Here is a 17,637-nt window from a genome sequence, read left to right as displayed (position 1 = left end):
CCTTCTGATGGAGCAGTGGTATGCAGGCCCTCCTGGTGAAGTGCCCTCCTGGTGAAGTGTCCACCCCATTTTGCCAGGGACAGGTCTGGATCTTTGCCATCTCCTCCACAGGGCCAGGAAGGGGCAGATCCCCTTCTGTCATGGCGGGGGGGGGGGCTGGTGCCCAACAATTGGTGGGAGCCACCTGTTTGCCACCTGTTTGTTATAGCAAGCAGATAAAATGTTCAGACTGAAATTGCAACCATGAGGCCTGGACAATTCTCAACACTCATTCCCTCTCTCATTTGTCAGGCTCCCTGTCCCCCAGCCTCAGGGAGCAGAGGCAGAGGTCAAGCAAGACAGGCTAGGTGGCACCCTTGGAAGGCAATACCAGCTTGTGGGATGGCAGGAGGGATGCCTGACCCAAACACGGGACCAGCTGGCTGGTGTTGCCTCCCCCCAAAATGGGTCCCATCCCTGGGCACTTGGACTTGAAGCAAGGGTGCTGAGACCTGATGAATGTGGCTCAGCCATGGCGACCATTGGGTCTAGCAGTTCATTGGGTCCGCTGGTTTAACCTCCTGTGCCTTCCACAGAGTGCCAGAGTTCAACCATCAGTTTTAGCTCCGGCTTCAGCTTCCCTACAATACAGACCCTGGTCGGCAGTGGCTCAGTAATTCTGTATCTGCCATACATGGATGGCAGGGGAGAGCTGGACCCAGTGTTGGGTTACTAGATCTGGGAAGTAAACCAGTAGATAGAAGCTCTTTCTGTCCCTCTGCCTCACAAATAAACTTTTGGTGAAATATTTAAAAATGCTTCAGCTGCTTTAACTGTCGACTGTCGTGAACTGGTGTTCACAAGAAGAGGTTGTAGCACTAATTACAGGCTGCTGCCCCTTCCTTACATGGTGGGTTCTGAAAAGACAGGGCTCCATCAGGCGGTGTTAAAGCAAAACACTTTACAACTACATTGCTCACGTCAGACATTTAAAAGAATCATCTATACAGCAGGCTCATTGACCTTTGAACATTTTAATTCATAAAGTTTACCTAATTTTTTATTTATTTTTTTAAAGATTTATTTTATTTTTATTGGAAAAGCAGATATACAGAGAGGAGAGACAGAGAGGAAGATCTTCCGTCCGATGATTCACTCCCCAAGTGAGCGCAACGGCCGATCTATGCTGGTCCAAAGCCAGGAGCCTCTTCCGGGTCTCCCACGTGGGTGCAGGGTCCTAAAGCTTTGGGCCGTCCTCGACTGCTTTCCCGGGCCACAGGCAGGGAGCTGGATGGGAAGCGGGGCTGCCGGGATTAGAACCGGCGCCCATATGGGATCCCGGGCGTGCAAGGCGAGGACCTTAACCTCTGCGCCATCGTGCTGGGCCCTATCTAATTTTTTAAAAATGTATGAAGTTGACCTCCATAAACACCATCCAAGGTTGCTGGCTGCCTCAAATCACTAACTCACCCAGGCACACTTGCTCATTTCTCCCCAACCAAGTCCGTGGCAGCTCAGAACAGCTGACCCCATTTACCTGCTACTTCTTTCGGGACTAAACCTTCAGCTCACAATTGCACATACTTGGAAAATTCTGCAAGAACGTGGCTCTGGCTGGACCATATCAACCACCATTCTGCCCCATTCCCCGCCCCCCCCCCCAACAAAGTAAGTCATGGATTCAAGTTCTAACCCGATGACTTCTGAAAGTGACCATCTTTAGAGCAAGTGTGTTAGACAGCTGGTTCAGATCAGCCACAATGCCCTCATCTGCAATTGCTTTTCTTGCATGAAGTGGAGACTGGCACCCCAACAGGTACAGAGGAACGACATGGGCAGCAACGGGGAAGCAGAGAGGCCTCCCAAAAAAGCAGTCCTACCCACTCCCCGACCCAGACTGGCCCACATGCAAAAATGCAGAGGGAATGTCTTGGGGCTCTGGCTGTACCCCCATCAGTCATGGCTTTGGTCAGGGGCTGCAACTTGGCCCCATTTCTCTGCTCCTGGAGCAGCTGTGAGGATCCTGGAGCATGTCCTTCCTGGTGCCCTGATGTCATCCACCCTAAAGAATGACAGTTTTCTCAATCATTTCTTGCTGTCCCCAGGAAACAGGCAGCCAACGTGAGAAGGGGATCCTGGCACCAGCAGCCTGGATTCTTTTCTGAATCAACACTTTTGCTGAATTTGTTTGTGTTTTGTGTTGTTTTTCTCTGTGTATTCTCAAAGGAACACTCAGAGCAAAGCTGTGAGTTAGCCAGGATTAAGAATTCTTACTCTCACTTTATTTTTTTTAAGTTTCATCTTCGTATATTTTTCTTCGAAAGACAAAGTTATAGAGAGAGGAGAGACAGAGGCAGAGAGAACTTTCATCCACTGGTTCCTTACCCAAATGGACACAACTGCCAGAGCTGGGCAGTTTGGAAGCCGGGAGCCAGGAGCGTCCTTCAGGTTGCCTATGTAAGTGCAGGTGCCCAAAGACTTGAGCCATCCTCCAATGCCTTCCCAGGCCATTAGAAAGGAAGCTGGATATGAGATGGCACATATATGGGCTGCCAGAGTCACACATGGAGGCTCTACCTGCTATGCCATGGTGCCAGATCCCCTACTCCAGTAAAGTGAAGTTCAAAGTAGCTTGTCAAGTCGGCCCCATGTCTCTGCAGCTGCTCCTTTGTTCACTCCAGTTGAAGTTGCTCTCCCAGCTGGCTCCCACTATCACTGCTACCCCATTCCTCACTCAAAAACACTATTATGACTACTGGGGTTCTGTTCTGCTCTGGATTCCCCACTGGCCGGCTCTGCCCTCTGCTCTCTAAACTTTGGTCCCATGTGGCCAGCTCTGCTATGGAAGACTAGTGATGCTGTCCCCTAGGCACCAGCCATGCTCAAGCATCACACCTCTCCCTCCTCCTCCTCACTAAGCCTGGGAGCCTCCTCCTCCAGGAAGCCTTCCTTGATGGCACTCAAGAATTCTTTCCAGACTGTTCTCCAGCCCATCCATACAGAGTAGCTGCAACACACACTTTAAATAATTTTTTTTTTACAAAGTATTCCACAATCTTAGCCTCTAGGGTACCGCATACCCAACAACACAAAGAAAACAATCAGTGACAGGCCTTGGTCTCCAGAAAACCAGTAGTCATGGATACATTATCTCAAGGCAGCAGCCACACTTGGACATAGCTATTTTCAAGCTTGAAGTTTCCACAAAATCCCATTCCCCCTGATTCCTGTGAACTAGTGGATAGAAGATTCCTCTCTCTCTCTCTATCTCTGTCTCTCTTTTTCTCTGCCTCTCTTTCCAACTCTTTCAAGTAAACAAAACAAATATTTAAAAATAGTGGGTGCTGAATAAACAAGATGATCAACCCCTTGACCATCAGTTTCAGTGGACTTTTTTGTAATTTTAATAATAATTACATAATTATTAATATCTATCAATGACAGCAGAGCCTTTTGAAGCTGACAGTCAAGCGGTGTCTTGGTCTATCACTTGCTTTGGATGAAGCAAAGGCCTGCCCCAGGGGCGGTAGTCACTGGCCCAGCCACAGCCTCCGTCACAGAATATGAAAGCTGGCTATATCTCCCTGTACAACTCCTTGCAAAAGCTGTGCCGAACACCTACCCATAGTTCAGCTTTATAAGGAGCCGCCCTCAGTCTTCTGGTCAACCCACCCTAGTGATGGCGAAGGGTGCAACCTCAGGAGGATCAGCCAGGGGACATCCCAAGAAGGCGCAGACAGCACCTGGCTACAGAATCTGCAATACAGGACAGGTGCCCAAGCTGCAAGACCCATCTGTCCTAACAGTGGCTGGCACAGAGGGCAGGGGATGGGGAGTTGTGTAGTGTGTACTAGGCATCGTCCTAAGCAGGGCACACCTGTGCACACAGAGGCATTCCTGTGACTCCCATTTCACAGATGAGGGATCCCAAGCACTGTAGCCCTGACCCTGGAGCCTGGGGCTAGCTCTGTGATGTGGCAGAGGAAGGGTCAGGGCATGGATTTTCAAGGTCTCACAAGGTCTTCAACCAGAAACAACAGCAACACCTGCCTGTCCACGTGAGAAACTTGAAGACACTTGGAAGACCCATCACACACCACCCAGATGAGTGGCAGTTGGTGTTATTTCAGGCTACAGTCATCCTGGAGCTTTCCCAGTTGCTTCCTGCAGGAGGGGGGAAGAAAGAAAGAAGGAAGAAAGAAAGTCCCCAACTGACAGCTGGGAGCACAACCCTACCCAGGGACTCTGCAGAGAATGTTTTGGCAGGAAATAGGCACCAGATCCCCACGATGTGAAAGGCTCACAGGTGATGGACAGTGCTGGGAACAAATGAAGGCCCAAACAGATGAAGGACACAAGGCTATTCAGACATCTGCAAAACAACCCATGGCTGTTATGGGAGAAAGTGATGCTGCAGGTAAAGTGTCCCTATGATGATGAGATGGAGAGGAATTCTCCCCCAGGGACATAGCACAGTGCAGGCCCCCGTTCTGCAGTAACAAATTTCAAGTTTTTTTTTTTAAAGATTTATTTTTATTATTTTTTCATTGGAAAGGCAGATATACAGAGAGGAGAGACAGAGAGGAAGATCTTCCATCCGATGTTTCACTCCCCAAGTGAGCGCAACGGTCGATGCTATGCCAATCCGAAGCCAGGAGCCTCTTCCGGGTCTCCCACGCGGGTGCAGGGTCCCAAAGCTTTGGGCCGTCCTCGACTGCTTTCCTAGGCCACAGGCAGGGAGCTGGAAGGGAAGCGGGGCTGCCGGGATTAGAACCGGCGCCCATATGGGATCCCGGGCGTGCTAGGCGAGGACCTTAACCACTTGCGCCACTGCGCCGGGCCCCAAATTTCAAGTTTTTAAGACAAGGGCCTGCATTGTGCATCAGCAGGTTAAGCCAAGGCCTGTGACATCAGTGTCCGGTATGGGAGTGCCGGTTTGTGTCCTGGCTGCTCCATTCTGACTCAGCTTCCGGCTAATGGGCCTGCACAGCAGCAGCAGATGACCCAAGTGCTTGGGCCCCTGCCACCCATGTGGGAGACCAGATGAAATCCCAGGATTCTATGTTTTGTCTGGCCCCACCAGGGCTATTGCAGCTTTATTTGAGGAATGAATCAGCAAATGGAAGATTTCCGTCTATCTCGCCACCACCACTACCTATTACTCTGCTTTTAAAACAAACCAACAAATAAGTAGTTTATAATTTTAAAAAGCACACCTAGACAACTATATACTCATTGGTGAGATAACTTCAACGGGAACCAAGCTTCTCTTTTTCCAAAACACCCCCAAATGAAACAAGGCTAGTGGCCTTGTTTAAGTGCCTATTCTTTCTATCCATAGGACCTTATTGCAAGAGTGAGGTCAAATATTCTCCTAGAAGGAACCACAGAAGAGTTAGGCTTTGAGGACTCTCATCCAGACCTAAAGGAGGGTACCCACTGCATGGGGAGCTGCCCCCAAAACTTGGGGCTCTATCTGTACCCCACCCACAATTTCCACACACAGCTTCATCCCCAACAACATCCCAGGCCCATTGCTGTGCTGCTCACACTCCAGCAGGAAGGCAGAGCATCTAAAGAGGCAGGATCCACCCACGTCCATGAATACCCACACCTGAGCAGGGAGGGTCATGGGCAGCGTGGTTACTGCAGGACGGGGGCCACCAAATTCGCTTCTGAAGAAACCGAAGCAGAACCCAGAGTGACCCAAGCACAGCCAGAAGACAGGAAAAGCCTTTGCTGCAAATCTAAAAATTCCTGTTGAGAAGGAGCTGGAGTTCCTGGTTTTCAGGGAGAGTCAGTTTCCAGTTTAGGGAGAGGGGAAATGAGAAACAGGAGCAAGGAAGAGATCAGTGACACGAGGCCCCACTGCAGCAGGAACAGGCCAACCTGGGAGGAAAGACAAGGATGGCAAAAACCTCAGGACCAAAGACCCCAACCCTGTTCACACTGGATGGTTTCTGCTCAAAACAGAAGCCCCCTAGGACTGGGGTATCCTCTGAAGTCACTTCACTTGAACAGACACTGTCTTTGCAAACAGCTAAAATCCCAAAGAACAAGCTCTCTTTCCCTACAAAGTCCCAAACAGAAGAATACAAAAATCACCCTTGTACCACTATCAAGGTCAAGCTCAGCCACCCTGTGATGTAAGAAGAGCAGAAGTCACCTCACCCTCCTGCTCCCACAGTTTCTGCTTTAGCATCAGTGTTTTGTCCCTGCAGGGTCCCTACTTATAGGATGAAGGACTCACTCAAGTCACTGCCTCAGTCAGGTATTTGGCCTCGCAGTGAAGACATTGGTTAAGACGCTGACATTCCCTATCAGTGCTGGACTTTGATGCCCAGCTCCAACTCCCAGCTCTAGCTTCCTGTATACCCTGGGAGACAGTGGGGCTGACTCAGGTAATTGGGTTCCCGCCACCCACGTGGGAGTCCAGGATCCAGTTCCTAGCTCCTGGCTGCCATCCTTCATTCAGGTCTCTGGAACGTGAACCAATGGATGGAAACTCTCTAGTTCTCTCTTTTCTAAATTTCATCTAGAAAACCTGGCTTTGGGCTAGATTTGGTCTTCAGGCAGCAGCATGTGCCTAGTCCCAGACATCTTGTTCTACACGGCTGGCGCCAGGCCACAATCATCCCTAAAACCCAATTCCTGGGGGAGGGGATGAGAAGGAGCCAGAGCTCACATAGATCACAGAGATGCTTCCATGCCAGTCTGTAACTTGAGCCGAAGTGACATCCAGGGGACCCAGCATGGTAGCCTAGCAGATAAAGTCCTTGCCTTGCATGTGCTGGGATCCCATGTGGGGGTTGGTTTGTGTCCTGGTTGCTCCACTTCCCATTCAGCTCCCTGCCTGTTGCCTGGGAAAGCAGTTGAGGACAGCCCAAAGCCTTGGGACCCTGCACCCACATGGGAGACCCAGAAGAAGCTCCAGGTTCTTGGCTTTGGATTAGCTCATCTCTGGCCATTGCAGTCACTTGGGGAGTGAACCAGTGGATGGAAGATCTTTCCGTGTCTCCTTTTCTCTGTAAATCTGACTTTCCAGTAAAAAAAAAAAAAAAAAAAGTGATGCCCAGGCCATCACTATCTGACACACAGACCCAGGGTTCCCTAAAAGCAGGGCATGAAAGAGGCAAGTGTCTGCTGGCCCATCTCTGCAGCCTCCACGGGAAGGCTAGCACGGAGCCTCATCCCAGCAGAGCTTCTCAGAGAAGTCTAATGACTGTGGACAGGCTTGCCAGGCAAGGCCCCTGTCTGGTAGATTCAGCGAAGAGGCATTCCATGCCCAGAACATGGGGCACTCCTTTGTAAAGGGTGAGAATGTAGAAGGAGCACCATATAACACGTTCACCACCAATAACTGGGTTCAGATGCTACCTGTAGACTTTCATAAACGCATCTTCTTCTACCCCTCCACTATAGATACAAACAGAAGATGCATCCAACCCTCCACAGGGGCTGAAAAGGAAGAAGAATGTCTTTTTGTGAGGCCAATGATGGTGGCGGCGGTTAAAACACAGCCTCCAAATTGTGACAACCCTCCCAGCAAGAAGTAGGGTATACAACTTGCCACCTTGTGTGTGGATTCTGTGGCTACCTGGCAATAGTTGACAGAAATCATACCCAGCCAGCATCTGGGCCCAGCCATAAGAAATCAGCGGCTTCTCCTTTACATTTCTTGGGATGTTCACTCTCTGAACCCAGCTGCCAAACTACCAGGGAGCCCCAGTAGCCTTGCAGAGAAGAGAACCAAGATCCTGCAACACTCCATGGGAATGAGTTCTTCTGGGTGTGGATTTCCCAGCCCTGGCCCCTGGCCTCAGGCCCCAGGGTCCGGGCTCCTGTCACTACAGGGGCACACACAAGTTATACCTAGTTAGCCCCGCCCACCTGCACAGGTGCATAGTATAGAATTGTTACAGTTTCATCCACTGTGTATTAGGATGGTCTGCAGCAGCAACTAAATCAGCAGGAACAACCTCTTACATTCCAGCCATTTACTGACGCCATGATGCCATCTCCCTTCACCGATGACACTAGAAAACACCGTTTTGTGTGTTAGGCTTTGGGATGGTGACGTTAGTGAATGGAGGCCCGCTATTTATCACTGTGTAATATTATTCAAGGAGCTGTTGTATTTTGTGGGAAGTAAGGGAGAAAAAGAGTTCCATAAACATCTGAAGGTAGGGGTAGTATTTTTATTAAAGAAAAAAAAAAAGAATTTTAGGGAGTGGGCATTTAGCCCAGCTGTTAGGATACCCACATCTGGGCTCGGCACTTTGGAGACCTTGGAGTAGTAGGCTAAGCCTCTGTCTATGCTGCTAACAACCCTATCCACATCCTGGTTACTGCACTTTTTAAAAAAAGATTTTATTTTTAAATTTTTATCGCAAAGTCAGAAATACAAAGAGTAGGAGAGACAGAGAGGAAGATCTTCCATCCAATGAATCACTCCCCGAGTGACTGCAACAGTTGATGCTGCACCAATCCAAAGCTAGGATCCAGGAACTTCTTCCAGGTCTCCCACACGCTGCAGGGTCCCAAGGTTTTGGACTGTCCTTGAATGCTTTCCCAGGTCACAAGTAGGGAACTAGATGAGAAGCAGGGCTGCCGGGATTAGAACTGGTGCCGATATGGGATCCTGGAACATTCAAGGTAAAGACTCTAGCCACTAGGCCACCGTGCCAGGCCCAGCTACTGTACTTCTAATCCAGCTCCCTGCTTATGGTCTAGGAAACAGCAGAGGATGGATCAAGTGGTTGGGCCCCAGCATCCACATGAGAGACCTAGAGGAAGTTTCTGGCTTTGTATCAACTAGGCTCTAGCTGTCACAGCTGTTTGGCGAATGAACCAGCGGATGGAAGAATTCTTGCTCTTGCTCTCTTGCTCCCTCGTTCCCTCCCTCTCTTTCTCCTTCTCTAACTCTGCCTTTCAAATAAAAATTTTAAAAATATACCCACATCCCACATCTGAGTGACTGGGTTCAATTCGTAGCTCCAGCTTCCTGCCAATACATTCCCTGGGAGGCAGCAGTGGTGGCTCAGGCAATGGCCACCCATGCAGGAACCTTGGGTTGAGTTCCCAGATCCCAGATGCAGTCCTGGCCAAGCCCTAGCCATTTTAGACTTGTGGGGAACACATTCTTCCCATCCTTTCTCCTGCCCCACCCCTGGTCTGCCTTTCAACTTTAGTAAAAAGGTTTTAATTCACAGAAGCACATCAACACGTTTGCAAGTGATATTTCAGAGTTCCGATGTAGAGAAAAAAAAAAAATGGGAGAAGTTCTGATTTTAGATATTCAAATCTGCATCTCAATTTTCTATTCAGAAAATATGGCCACCTTTACACACAATATAGAAAGGACATTCTGGTCTAACAACATTGAGTCTGGTGTTACCAAGGTTATCTTAACATAGTGCTTTGAGGGTATCTGAACAGGAGTAGCTGGTTTTTTGGTTTGTTTTGGTTTGGTTTGATTTGGTTTTGGGGGGGTCAGGTTTACCAGCATTCATAAGCTCCCAAATGCATACCTATATTTAACTTTTGGATGAGCCTATTTCTTATTGGTTAGAGTCCATACGGCAAACCAAATACTTTTCACTGAAGCACATTTGATACTAAGATGACCATCTGAACAGAAATACCAACTATCATGGTACTGAAGTTGTTCAGGCACCCAATCCTAGCTAACAAGTAGCTGTTTCAATATCAAAACTTGCAAAATAGGGACTGGACACAATATAAAAGGATTCTTTAAACAAATATTTACTAACTTTGTCTTTAGATGATAATCACCTTTTGAGATTTCAAACTGTAATCATATACACAAAAGCTTTACGTAAGTGTGGCTTGAGGAATCTGTAGTTGTTACATGAAAAGAAGTTGCCCTAGGCTGGATTTGGACATGTATTATTCAAAACTCTTCCAGTGCCAAGCAGTAGAAACCCAACGCAAACTGACTTAGGCTGTAATTCGGCTACCTTGGAGCTTTCTGTCAGACCTACATATCAGTTCAAAAATTATTATTGACCTTGAATCACATTTTTTATTAGACTCAGCCTCCAGTTTCATTTTGAAATCACAAAATTTAGGTCTGGCACAATGGCTCAATGGCTAAATTCTCACCTTGCAAAGTGCCAGGATCCCCATATGGGCACCAGTTCATGTCCCAGCTGTTCTACTTTCCTTCCAGCGCCCTGTTTATGGCCTACAAAAGCAGTTTAGGATGGCCCAAAGCCTTGGGACCTTGTATCTGCATAGGAGACCTGGAAGAAGCTCCTGGCTTTTGGCTATAGATCGGCTCAGTTCCAGCCATTGAGGCCTCTTGGGGAGTGAACCAGCAGATGGAAGATGTTCCTCTCTTTTTGCTTCTCTTCATAAGTCTTACTTGCCTTTCCAATAAAGAGAAAAAAATTTAAATCACGTCTTTTCAATCTTTCATGCATATTTAACTGAATAAAAAGCTCCACACTGTTTTTCTGGCTCATCAGTAACTAAATTAAAAACCACCAGCAACCTGAACCTTACCCTTCATGGTACAAAAGGGTGGCTCATAGAACAGAGGCTCCTGGGCCCGGTGGCGTGGCCTAGCGACTAAAGTCCTCACCTTGAACATGCCCGGGATCCCATATGGGCGCCAGTTCTAATCCCGGCAGCTCCACTTCCCATCCAGCTCCCTGCTTGTGGCCTGGGAAAGCAGTTGAGGACGGCCCAAAGCCTTGAGACCCTGTACCCACATGGGAAACCCAGAGGAGGCTCCTCATTCCTGGTTTCGGATCAGCTTAGCTCTGGCCATTGCAGCCACTTGGGAGTGAATCAGTGGATGGAAAATCTCTCTGTCTCTCCTCCTCTCTGTATATCTGACGTTTCAACAAAAATAAATTTTAAAAAAAAGAAGAAATGTGCATTGTAAAAGCCCCCTCCCCAGCCTGGGGTGCCTCCTTAGGGCAGTCAGAGCGGACTTAGGCAGAGACTACAGAAAGCAACAATCTCAACTCCAAGCCCTCGAAGAAATCCACGGGCAGGAGTAGCCTCTCTCATTTTCCAACTCTGCTTCTTCCCAGCTGGGGTGCTGTGTTCTCCCTAACACCAGCAGGCCTCTCACACAGCAATGCAAGCTACCAAGGCTGCACCTTAAAAAGGGGAGGCCCTTGCTCTCCAGCTCCAAATCAGCAAGTCCCACAGTTGTTCCCAGTAGGCATGGCTCTGGTTCTGGGCTGAGTGCTCACTCCAAATGGGCCATGGGGGTTCAGAGTAGCTGGTGGACATCCTGAGTTCCATCCCTACCCTGCAGCCCAGAAGTTGTCACATGAAAAGTCCAGGTCTCCCAGGAAGTTGTGAAGAATGCCTCTGGGAAACTGCTTTGCTGCCAATCATCTCGTCCCACCCCCAGGCCATGCCCTCTCCCTCTGTACCCTGCTGCTGGTACCTGCCTCCTTTCCTGTCCTCTCTGCCCAGTATCTGCCTGGCTGTCCTTCCTGGACACTCTACCCTATGCCAGGCGCTATGCTAAACACAACACCTGGAGGAGTTCAGGTAGGCACCATTGTGCCTACTTTATGGATAAACAAGCAGCTGCTTAGAAAACTTGCTCTTGTAAGGTCACGATGCCCAGCTGCTAACAACCCAGGCCTGGCAACTCCCAAACATGAACTTCTCCCAGCAGGATCCTCTGCTCCTATGGCAAAGGTGCCCAGGCAGAGCCAACTCTGCATCCTACAAAGCTTTGTCAGCTCCACTGTGAATGATGCTGTTCAGCAAGTGAGGCCAAGTTTCCTCCATTGTACAGGTGAGAAAACAAAGACATGCAGAGCTTAAGATTACATAGTGAGTTCCAAGTAAAGACAAGCCTGGAAGCCAGGATTCATGATCCATCCTCAAAGCTAGAATTCTTGCCCACAACCCCACAGATGCCCCTGCCTCCCAGCATTATCACCTTCTAAGTGGAGGAACTGAGACTCTCATCTGAGGGCAGGCTGTAGTGAGAGGCACCCTCAACCATCCACCTATGCAGTCTAGTAGTTGCACTGACAGCTAAGGGCAGACTAGACCAGCAGTTAGTTCAGTGAACACTTCAGGCTGGCTATTCAACTTGAAATAGAAAGACAGGCAATGGTGTCTAGTGCAGCAGTCAGGATGCTCATAGGCTGCATTGAAGTACATGGGCTTGAGCTCCTGCTAAGCTTTCAATTCTAGTTCATGCAAATGTGCACCCTGTAGAGCAGATGATGTCTCAAGTACTTGGGTTCCTGCCTCCCATGTGGAAGAACTGGATGGTGTTCCAGGTTCCTGGCTTCAGCTTGCCCCTACTCCACCTATTGTAGCTATCTGCAGAGTAAACCAGCAGATGGAAACATAAAAGATTCTCTCTCTCTTTCTCTGTCTCTTCTTTTTCTTTTAAACAAAATGAAACACCAAAGAAAAACCATAGTGGCAAGCTCCAAACCCTTATGCTTCCAGAAATGATCCATACATGCAGAGTTGAAAATCCTTCCATGCACCTGTGAGGTTGGGAAGAAAGGACACCTGACACCTGTTCCTTAACACCCCATGTTCAGAGGTGGCTAAAGTCTCCCTGACAGCCAGAGTGAACCCTCCTCCTTCCCCATAGACACCACAGACTTTTCAGGGTGGGGGGCAAACATGGCAGGAGGGTCTCTGTCTGAAACATAATCCCATACCCTGATAAGCAAGGGAGCCAGGCACCTGCATATCACAGGTCTGGGCTGAGCAGCAGGAAGGAGACACACCTCAACCTTGCTTCGCAAGCACAAAAGAGATGCAGCCTGGAGTCCATGGTCAACAAGGCAGAAGTGGTCCTGGGTCACAGAAATGGCTCCTAACACAGCCTCACGCCCTTCCCCTCCTCTCCCAAGCCAGGGAGCCCACCATGGTCATATGGGGCAGAGGGCTCGGGGTCTTCCCTGCAGAGGCAGCTCAGTCCTTCAGTTCCACACCTGCCTCCAGCCTGGGATTGGAAATAAAAGTATCTTTTTCAGCACAATTTCCTTTCGGGGGAGCTCAGAAGGAACAGGAGTCCCCAGGTAGATGCTGCCTCTGTAAAAGGAAACACAATCAGGGGCCGCATGGACCCAAGCATTGATCTAGAAGGAGGGAGGGGACGGCAGCCTGTGCTCTGCACTGATCCCAGAGTGTCTCCAGCACTGCCTCCCCTTCTGGGCACCATCTTGGAAGCAGCTTCAGGGAGAGACACCTGAGAAGGAATGCAGGTGGGCTCTGGATATCTTCATTAAGAGAAGCCCATGAAGTCTTGGGGCTCCAGATTCTGAGTAACCTTGCAAGAATAGGACCAGCATTAGAGTACAATTGGTTAAGCCACCACCTGTGATGCTGGCATCCCTTATAGTCACCAGTTCAAGTCAGTTGTTCTATTATTGATTCAGTTCCCTACTTAAATGCTTGGGAAAAGCAGAAGATGGCTCAAGTTGTTGGGTCCCAGCATCTACATGGAAGACCTGATGAAGCTCCTGGCTCCTGGCTTCAACCTGGCCCAGCACTAGACACTGTAGCCATTTGTGGAGTAAACCAACAGATGGAGGATCTTTGTCTCTCCTTTCTTTTTCTGTAATTCTGCCTTTCAAATAGATAAAATAGAGACTGGTGCTATGGTCAGAGGGCAATCCTTTGCCTGAAAGCGTTGGGATCTCATATGGCACTAGTCCATGTCCCAGCTGTACCACTTTCCCTGCTTGTGGCCTGGGAAAGCAGTGGGTGGATGGCCAAAAGCCTTGGGACCTGCATGGGAGACCCAGAAGAGGCTCCCAGCTCCTGGCTTTGGATCAGCTCAGCTCCAGCAATTGTGGTCACTTGGGAATGAACCAGCAGATGGAAGATCTTTTCCTTTGTCTCTCCTTCTCTCTGTAAAATCTGCCTTTCCAGTAAAAATAAACTTTAAGAAAAAATGCTTGCTTTAAATACGTAAAATAAATCTTAAAGGGAAAAAAAGGCTGGATTCTGTATTCCAGGTGGCTCTCGGATCTCAGCCAGTACCCATGAGACGCACACCTCCTCTAAGGAAATGCTTTGGTGCTGTCTGCCACATGATCAAGTCCTAGGCTGTGAGGACTCTCAGGAAGTGGCTAGGCAGACTCATATAAGAAGACAAGGCCCTCGGTGCATCCAGCTTTCAGATTTGGAACTGGGTGCCACATCTATAGCCTCTTTGGTTCCCCCAGATTGGGAAGATGGGCCAGAGAGTCCCGGGGGACCCTGGAAGCTCTCGGGAACCCGGAAGCATCCCTTTCCAAAAGCTGGTGTGAGGCTGCCACTGAGAAGAAGGTAGCAGGAATTAAGGTCAGTGATTCCAGCTTCTTCCTGCTGGAGTCTCATACCTTTCACAGACACTAAAACAACCTGCCACTAAGTCAAAGTGAACCTGTTCGTTCCAGCACGGAGGGCAATCGCTGAACAGAGTCTGAGCCTGCCATGGTGGCTGCCTTGGCCCTGGTGGTGTGGAGAGGGACATGTGGTACATGCTGGGAGGTCAAAGCTAGGAGAAGCTCAGGGCATCCAGAAACTTGCACACACGTTATGCTGGAGAACCAGGGGGCACAGTTCCGAGAAATGGTCCTCAATGTGTTTTCAGATTGGGCACAGCTGGCAGGTGACCTTGGCCATATCACCTGGTTTCCTGCCTGACCATCCCCAATGGAAGAAGTGTGAGTCTTGCCAGCTCCCCAGCTCCACGACAAGGAACAAGAACTAGCTGAGCTTGTCACAGCAGAGAACAGCATCAACACCCCCTCCCAAGGTCCAGACAACTTTCCATCCCACCCCCACCACTGCCAGCCTGCCTAGTGCCAAAGCCAGCAAGCAATGGTGCTGCAGAGGCCAGTCATGGAGACCACTGGGAACAGCAAGCTGAAAGACACTCCAGGGCTCCATTTGTTCCCAAAGCTATTACTGACCCATTAAATAATGCTGGCTCTAATGAGGAAAGTAAGTAACCCAGGGAGCCCTGTGGGGACAGGGTGGGAGCTGAGCTCTTTCAGGAATCACCGTCAGGGCCTTGCCTCATTCTCATGGCCTGAATCCATGCCATCCCCTGCCATCCACACAGGGTCAAGGGCCGGGACCAGCACTCAGGACACCTGCATCCCAAGTCAGAGTGCTTGGATCAAGCCCAGCTCTGCTTCCAATCTATCTCCCGGCTAACACACCTAGAAAGCAGCAGGTACTCAAGAACATGAGCTGTTCCCACTCACAAGAGAGACCAGGATAGAGTTCCTGACTGCAGTCTTCAACCTAGCTCAGCCATGGCTGCTGTGGGCATTTGAAGAGTAAATCATCAGATAGATGATCTCCAAGTGTGTGTGTGTCCCTGCTTTCAAATGATAAAGAAATAGATATATTTCCAAGAGACACAAAGACCTTTGGCACCATCAGAGCTTCTAGGCTTATTGTTCCTGAGGCCAGCTCTCTCCAGCAAGACCCTGCCATCTGAGGTCCCATGGCAAGCATGCCAACCTATGCATCTGAAGCAGGCATGGTTCCTTCTGGGCCAGCTGGCATCTGGCAGGTGGCAGACACTGTTGGGCACTCCTAGGCTTGTGACTGTGTACCCAGTACTCCATTTCCATGCCATCTTCCCTCTGCTCATGTCTGTCTGCAAGTCTAACTATCCCCTGAGTAAGGATGCAGTGGGTGAGTGTCCATCCAGTGACACTTCCACCCAGCCTTCAGAAAGACTGTCTCCACACACCGCGAAGATGCACAGCATTGGGAGTCAAGGTGCCAACATCTCTTTTGGGGAACGGATGTGACAGAACTCCCCAGTGGTAGGACCACAAAAAGCAACAACCATTGGAGGTCAGGGTTCTAGCCCAGGATGACCTGTATATTAAAATAAACCATTACTAAAACTGGCAAGTCTCTGGTGGCAGATGACCAACTGCTGGTTGTTAGCACCAAGAGGTGGACAAAATCCTATTTCAACATAGAGGGCCCCTGGCAAACCAGCAAATAAAATCATACCAACCCTTGGTGAGGCAAATACCAATTACCATTCACCCCTTCCTACCCCCAAGTCCTTGCAAGGGGAGCTTGTCTCCCACCCTGGAAAGGGTAAACAACATCAGAGTTTTGCTCTCCTAACCTCTGCTAGGGCTAAAGGAAAGGCTTCATTTCTCTTCACTGGGACTTTATGAAAGCCCAGGAGAATAGTCCTAAGAAAGGTTTCCCTCCCCTACTAACTAAAACACACCAGGTGAAACTAACATTCCTGCCTACCATTAGACACACTGATATGAGGATGTGACACCTGGAGCAGCAGCAGCTGTGTTATGACCATGAGGAGGGGCAAGCTTGAAAACCAAGGGCAAATATGCTGAAGTGATAGCCCCAAAACTTAGAAAGAGCCCTGAAATGACTCCTGACCTACTGAATTAAGTAATCCCAGAATTCCTCGGGTGGGTCAGATGTCAGGCTAAACAACCTGTTCTTAAAGCCAATGTCATCCTAGTGTTCCTTTATCTGTAGCCAGCAATACCCCACAAGCCGGATGGGTTTTTTTTTCCCAACCCCTAAACTGAGCTCATAGTAAAATGTAAGATCAACCCTTGTGGCAATCAACCCAGAGCCATTTGAATCCCAGGTCCTTGGACCCCACAAACAATGCTGTCCTCTCCAGGCACTGGGCAGAAGAGGGAGGAAATGCCATCTGCTCTTGGGCACGCTCCCCTCCCCTTCCACCCTTCTATACACCTTATAGTACAAGCGACTAATGATGGTGGCAGATGTTATGCAAGGCTCATGCCCTACCTGCTCAATGTGGGCAGGCCACCCCCGTTGGCCCAGGATAGTTGTAGGGAACACCTGTGATAATCTGGGTGAAAGAATGACACAGTCTCCCTCCTTGTGGTCACCTCAGCTCCCTTTCCACTCTACTAACCCAGGAATTCCTACTAACACAAGGCCACAATATCTTCCTCACCATGGCAGGCAGGGACTCCACAAGGTTCATGCTGGGCCAATGTCATCTTGGTCCCAGAGCCAAACCCACAGCACAGCCTGAGGCACGCCCACTCCACCAAGCCAAAAGCTAACATGGGACAAGCTGAAAGCTACTGTGGGCATGGGACTGCTGGTGGAGAGAAAAGAATGGAACCTGGGATGCATTCCCAGAATCTCGGCATCTCAGCCCTGGCCCCTCAGCAGGGACTCGTGTGAGTGCAGCCTGCAAGCTGTGTGAAGCCAGCTCACACTCTCCCTAACTGTACCCAGCCCTGGCCAACACCCAACCCATGGCAACCACCTGAGGAGCCAAGAGATACAACAGCTGAACACTCTGCTGGGACAGGCCTTTGGGGCTTGCCTTCCTTGTTAGGGATCCCAGGTTCAAGTTTGTCTCCACTGGCCTATCCAGAGCCCTGCTGATGCATATCCTACACAATGTCCTTATGTTACTACTGTCCATGGCGAAGAACCCAGATGGAGTTTTGGGCTCCCAGCTTTGGCTTTAATTTCTGGGCACTTGGGGAGTAGACAAGCCCAAGAAAAACATCTGTGTGCTTTGCATATAATAAATAAAATCTAAAGAAAAAAAGAAAATTTCTTTGCTTTCCAAGGGAGAGCCCAGAGTTCCACAGACTGTACACTGCACTCATGAGCACCATTCTATTTGGTGGCATGCCAAGAGGC

General features: G+C 49.4%; 1 protein-coding gene across 1 annotated transcript in view; it reads right to left on the bottom strand.

The window, feature by feature from the left end:
• CTIF (cap binding complex dependent translation initiation factor) overlaps positions 1-17,637 on the bottom strand; it is a 233,404-nt gene that overhangs the window by 205,895 nt on the left and 9,872 nt on the right. The window lies entirely within an intron of this gene.

Source organism: Ochotona curzoniae, unplaced genomic scaffold (assembly GCF_017591425.1).
Source record: "Ochotona curzoniae isolate NIBS_2020 unplaced genomic scaffold, NIBS_Ocur_1.0 contig_43, whole genome shotgun sequence".
Lineage (NCBI taxonomy): Eukaryota > Metazoa > Chordata > Mammalia > Lagomorpha > Ochotonidae > Ochotona > Ochotona curzoniae.
This window is presented reverse-complemented; position numbering and strand designations above follow the sequence as displayed.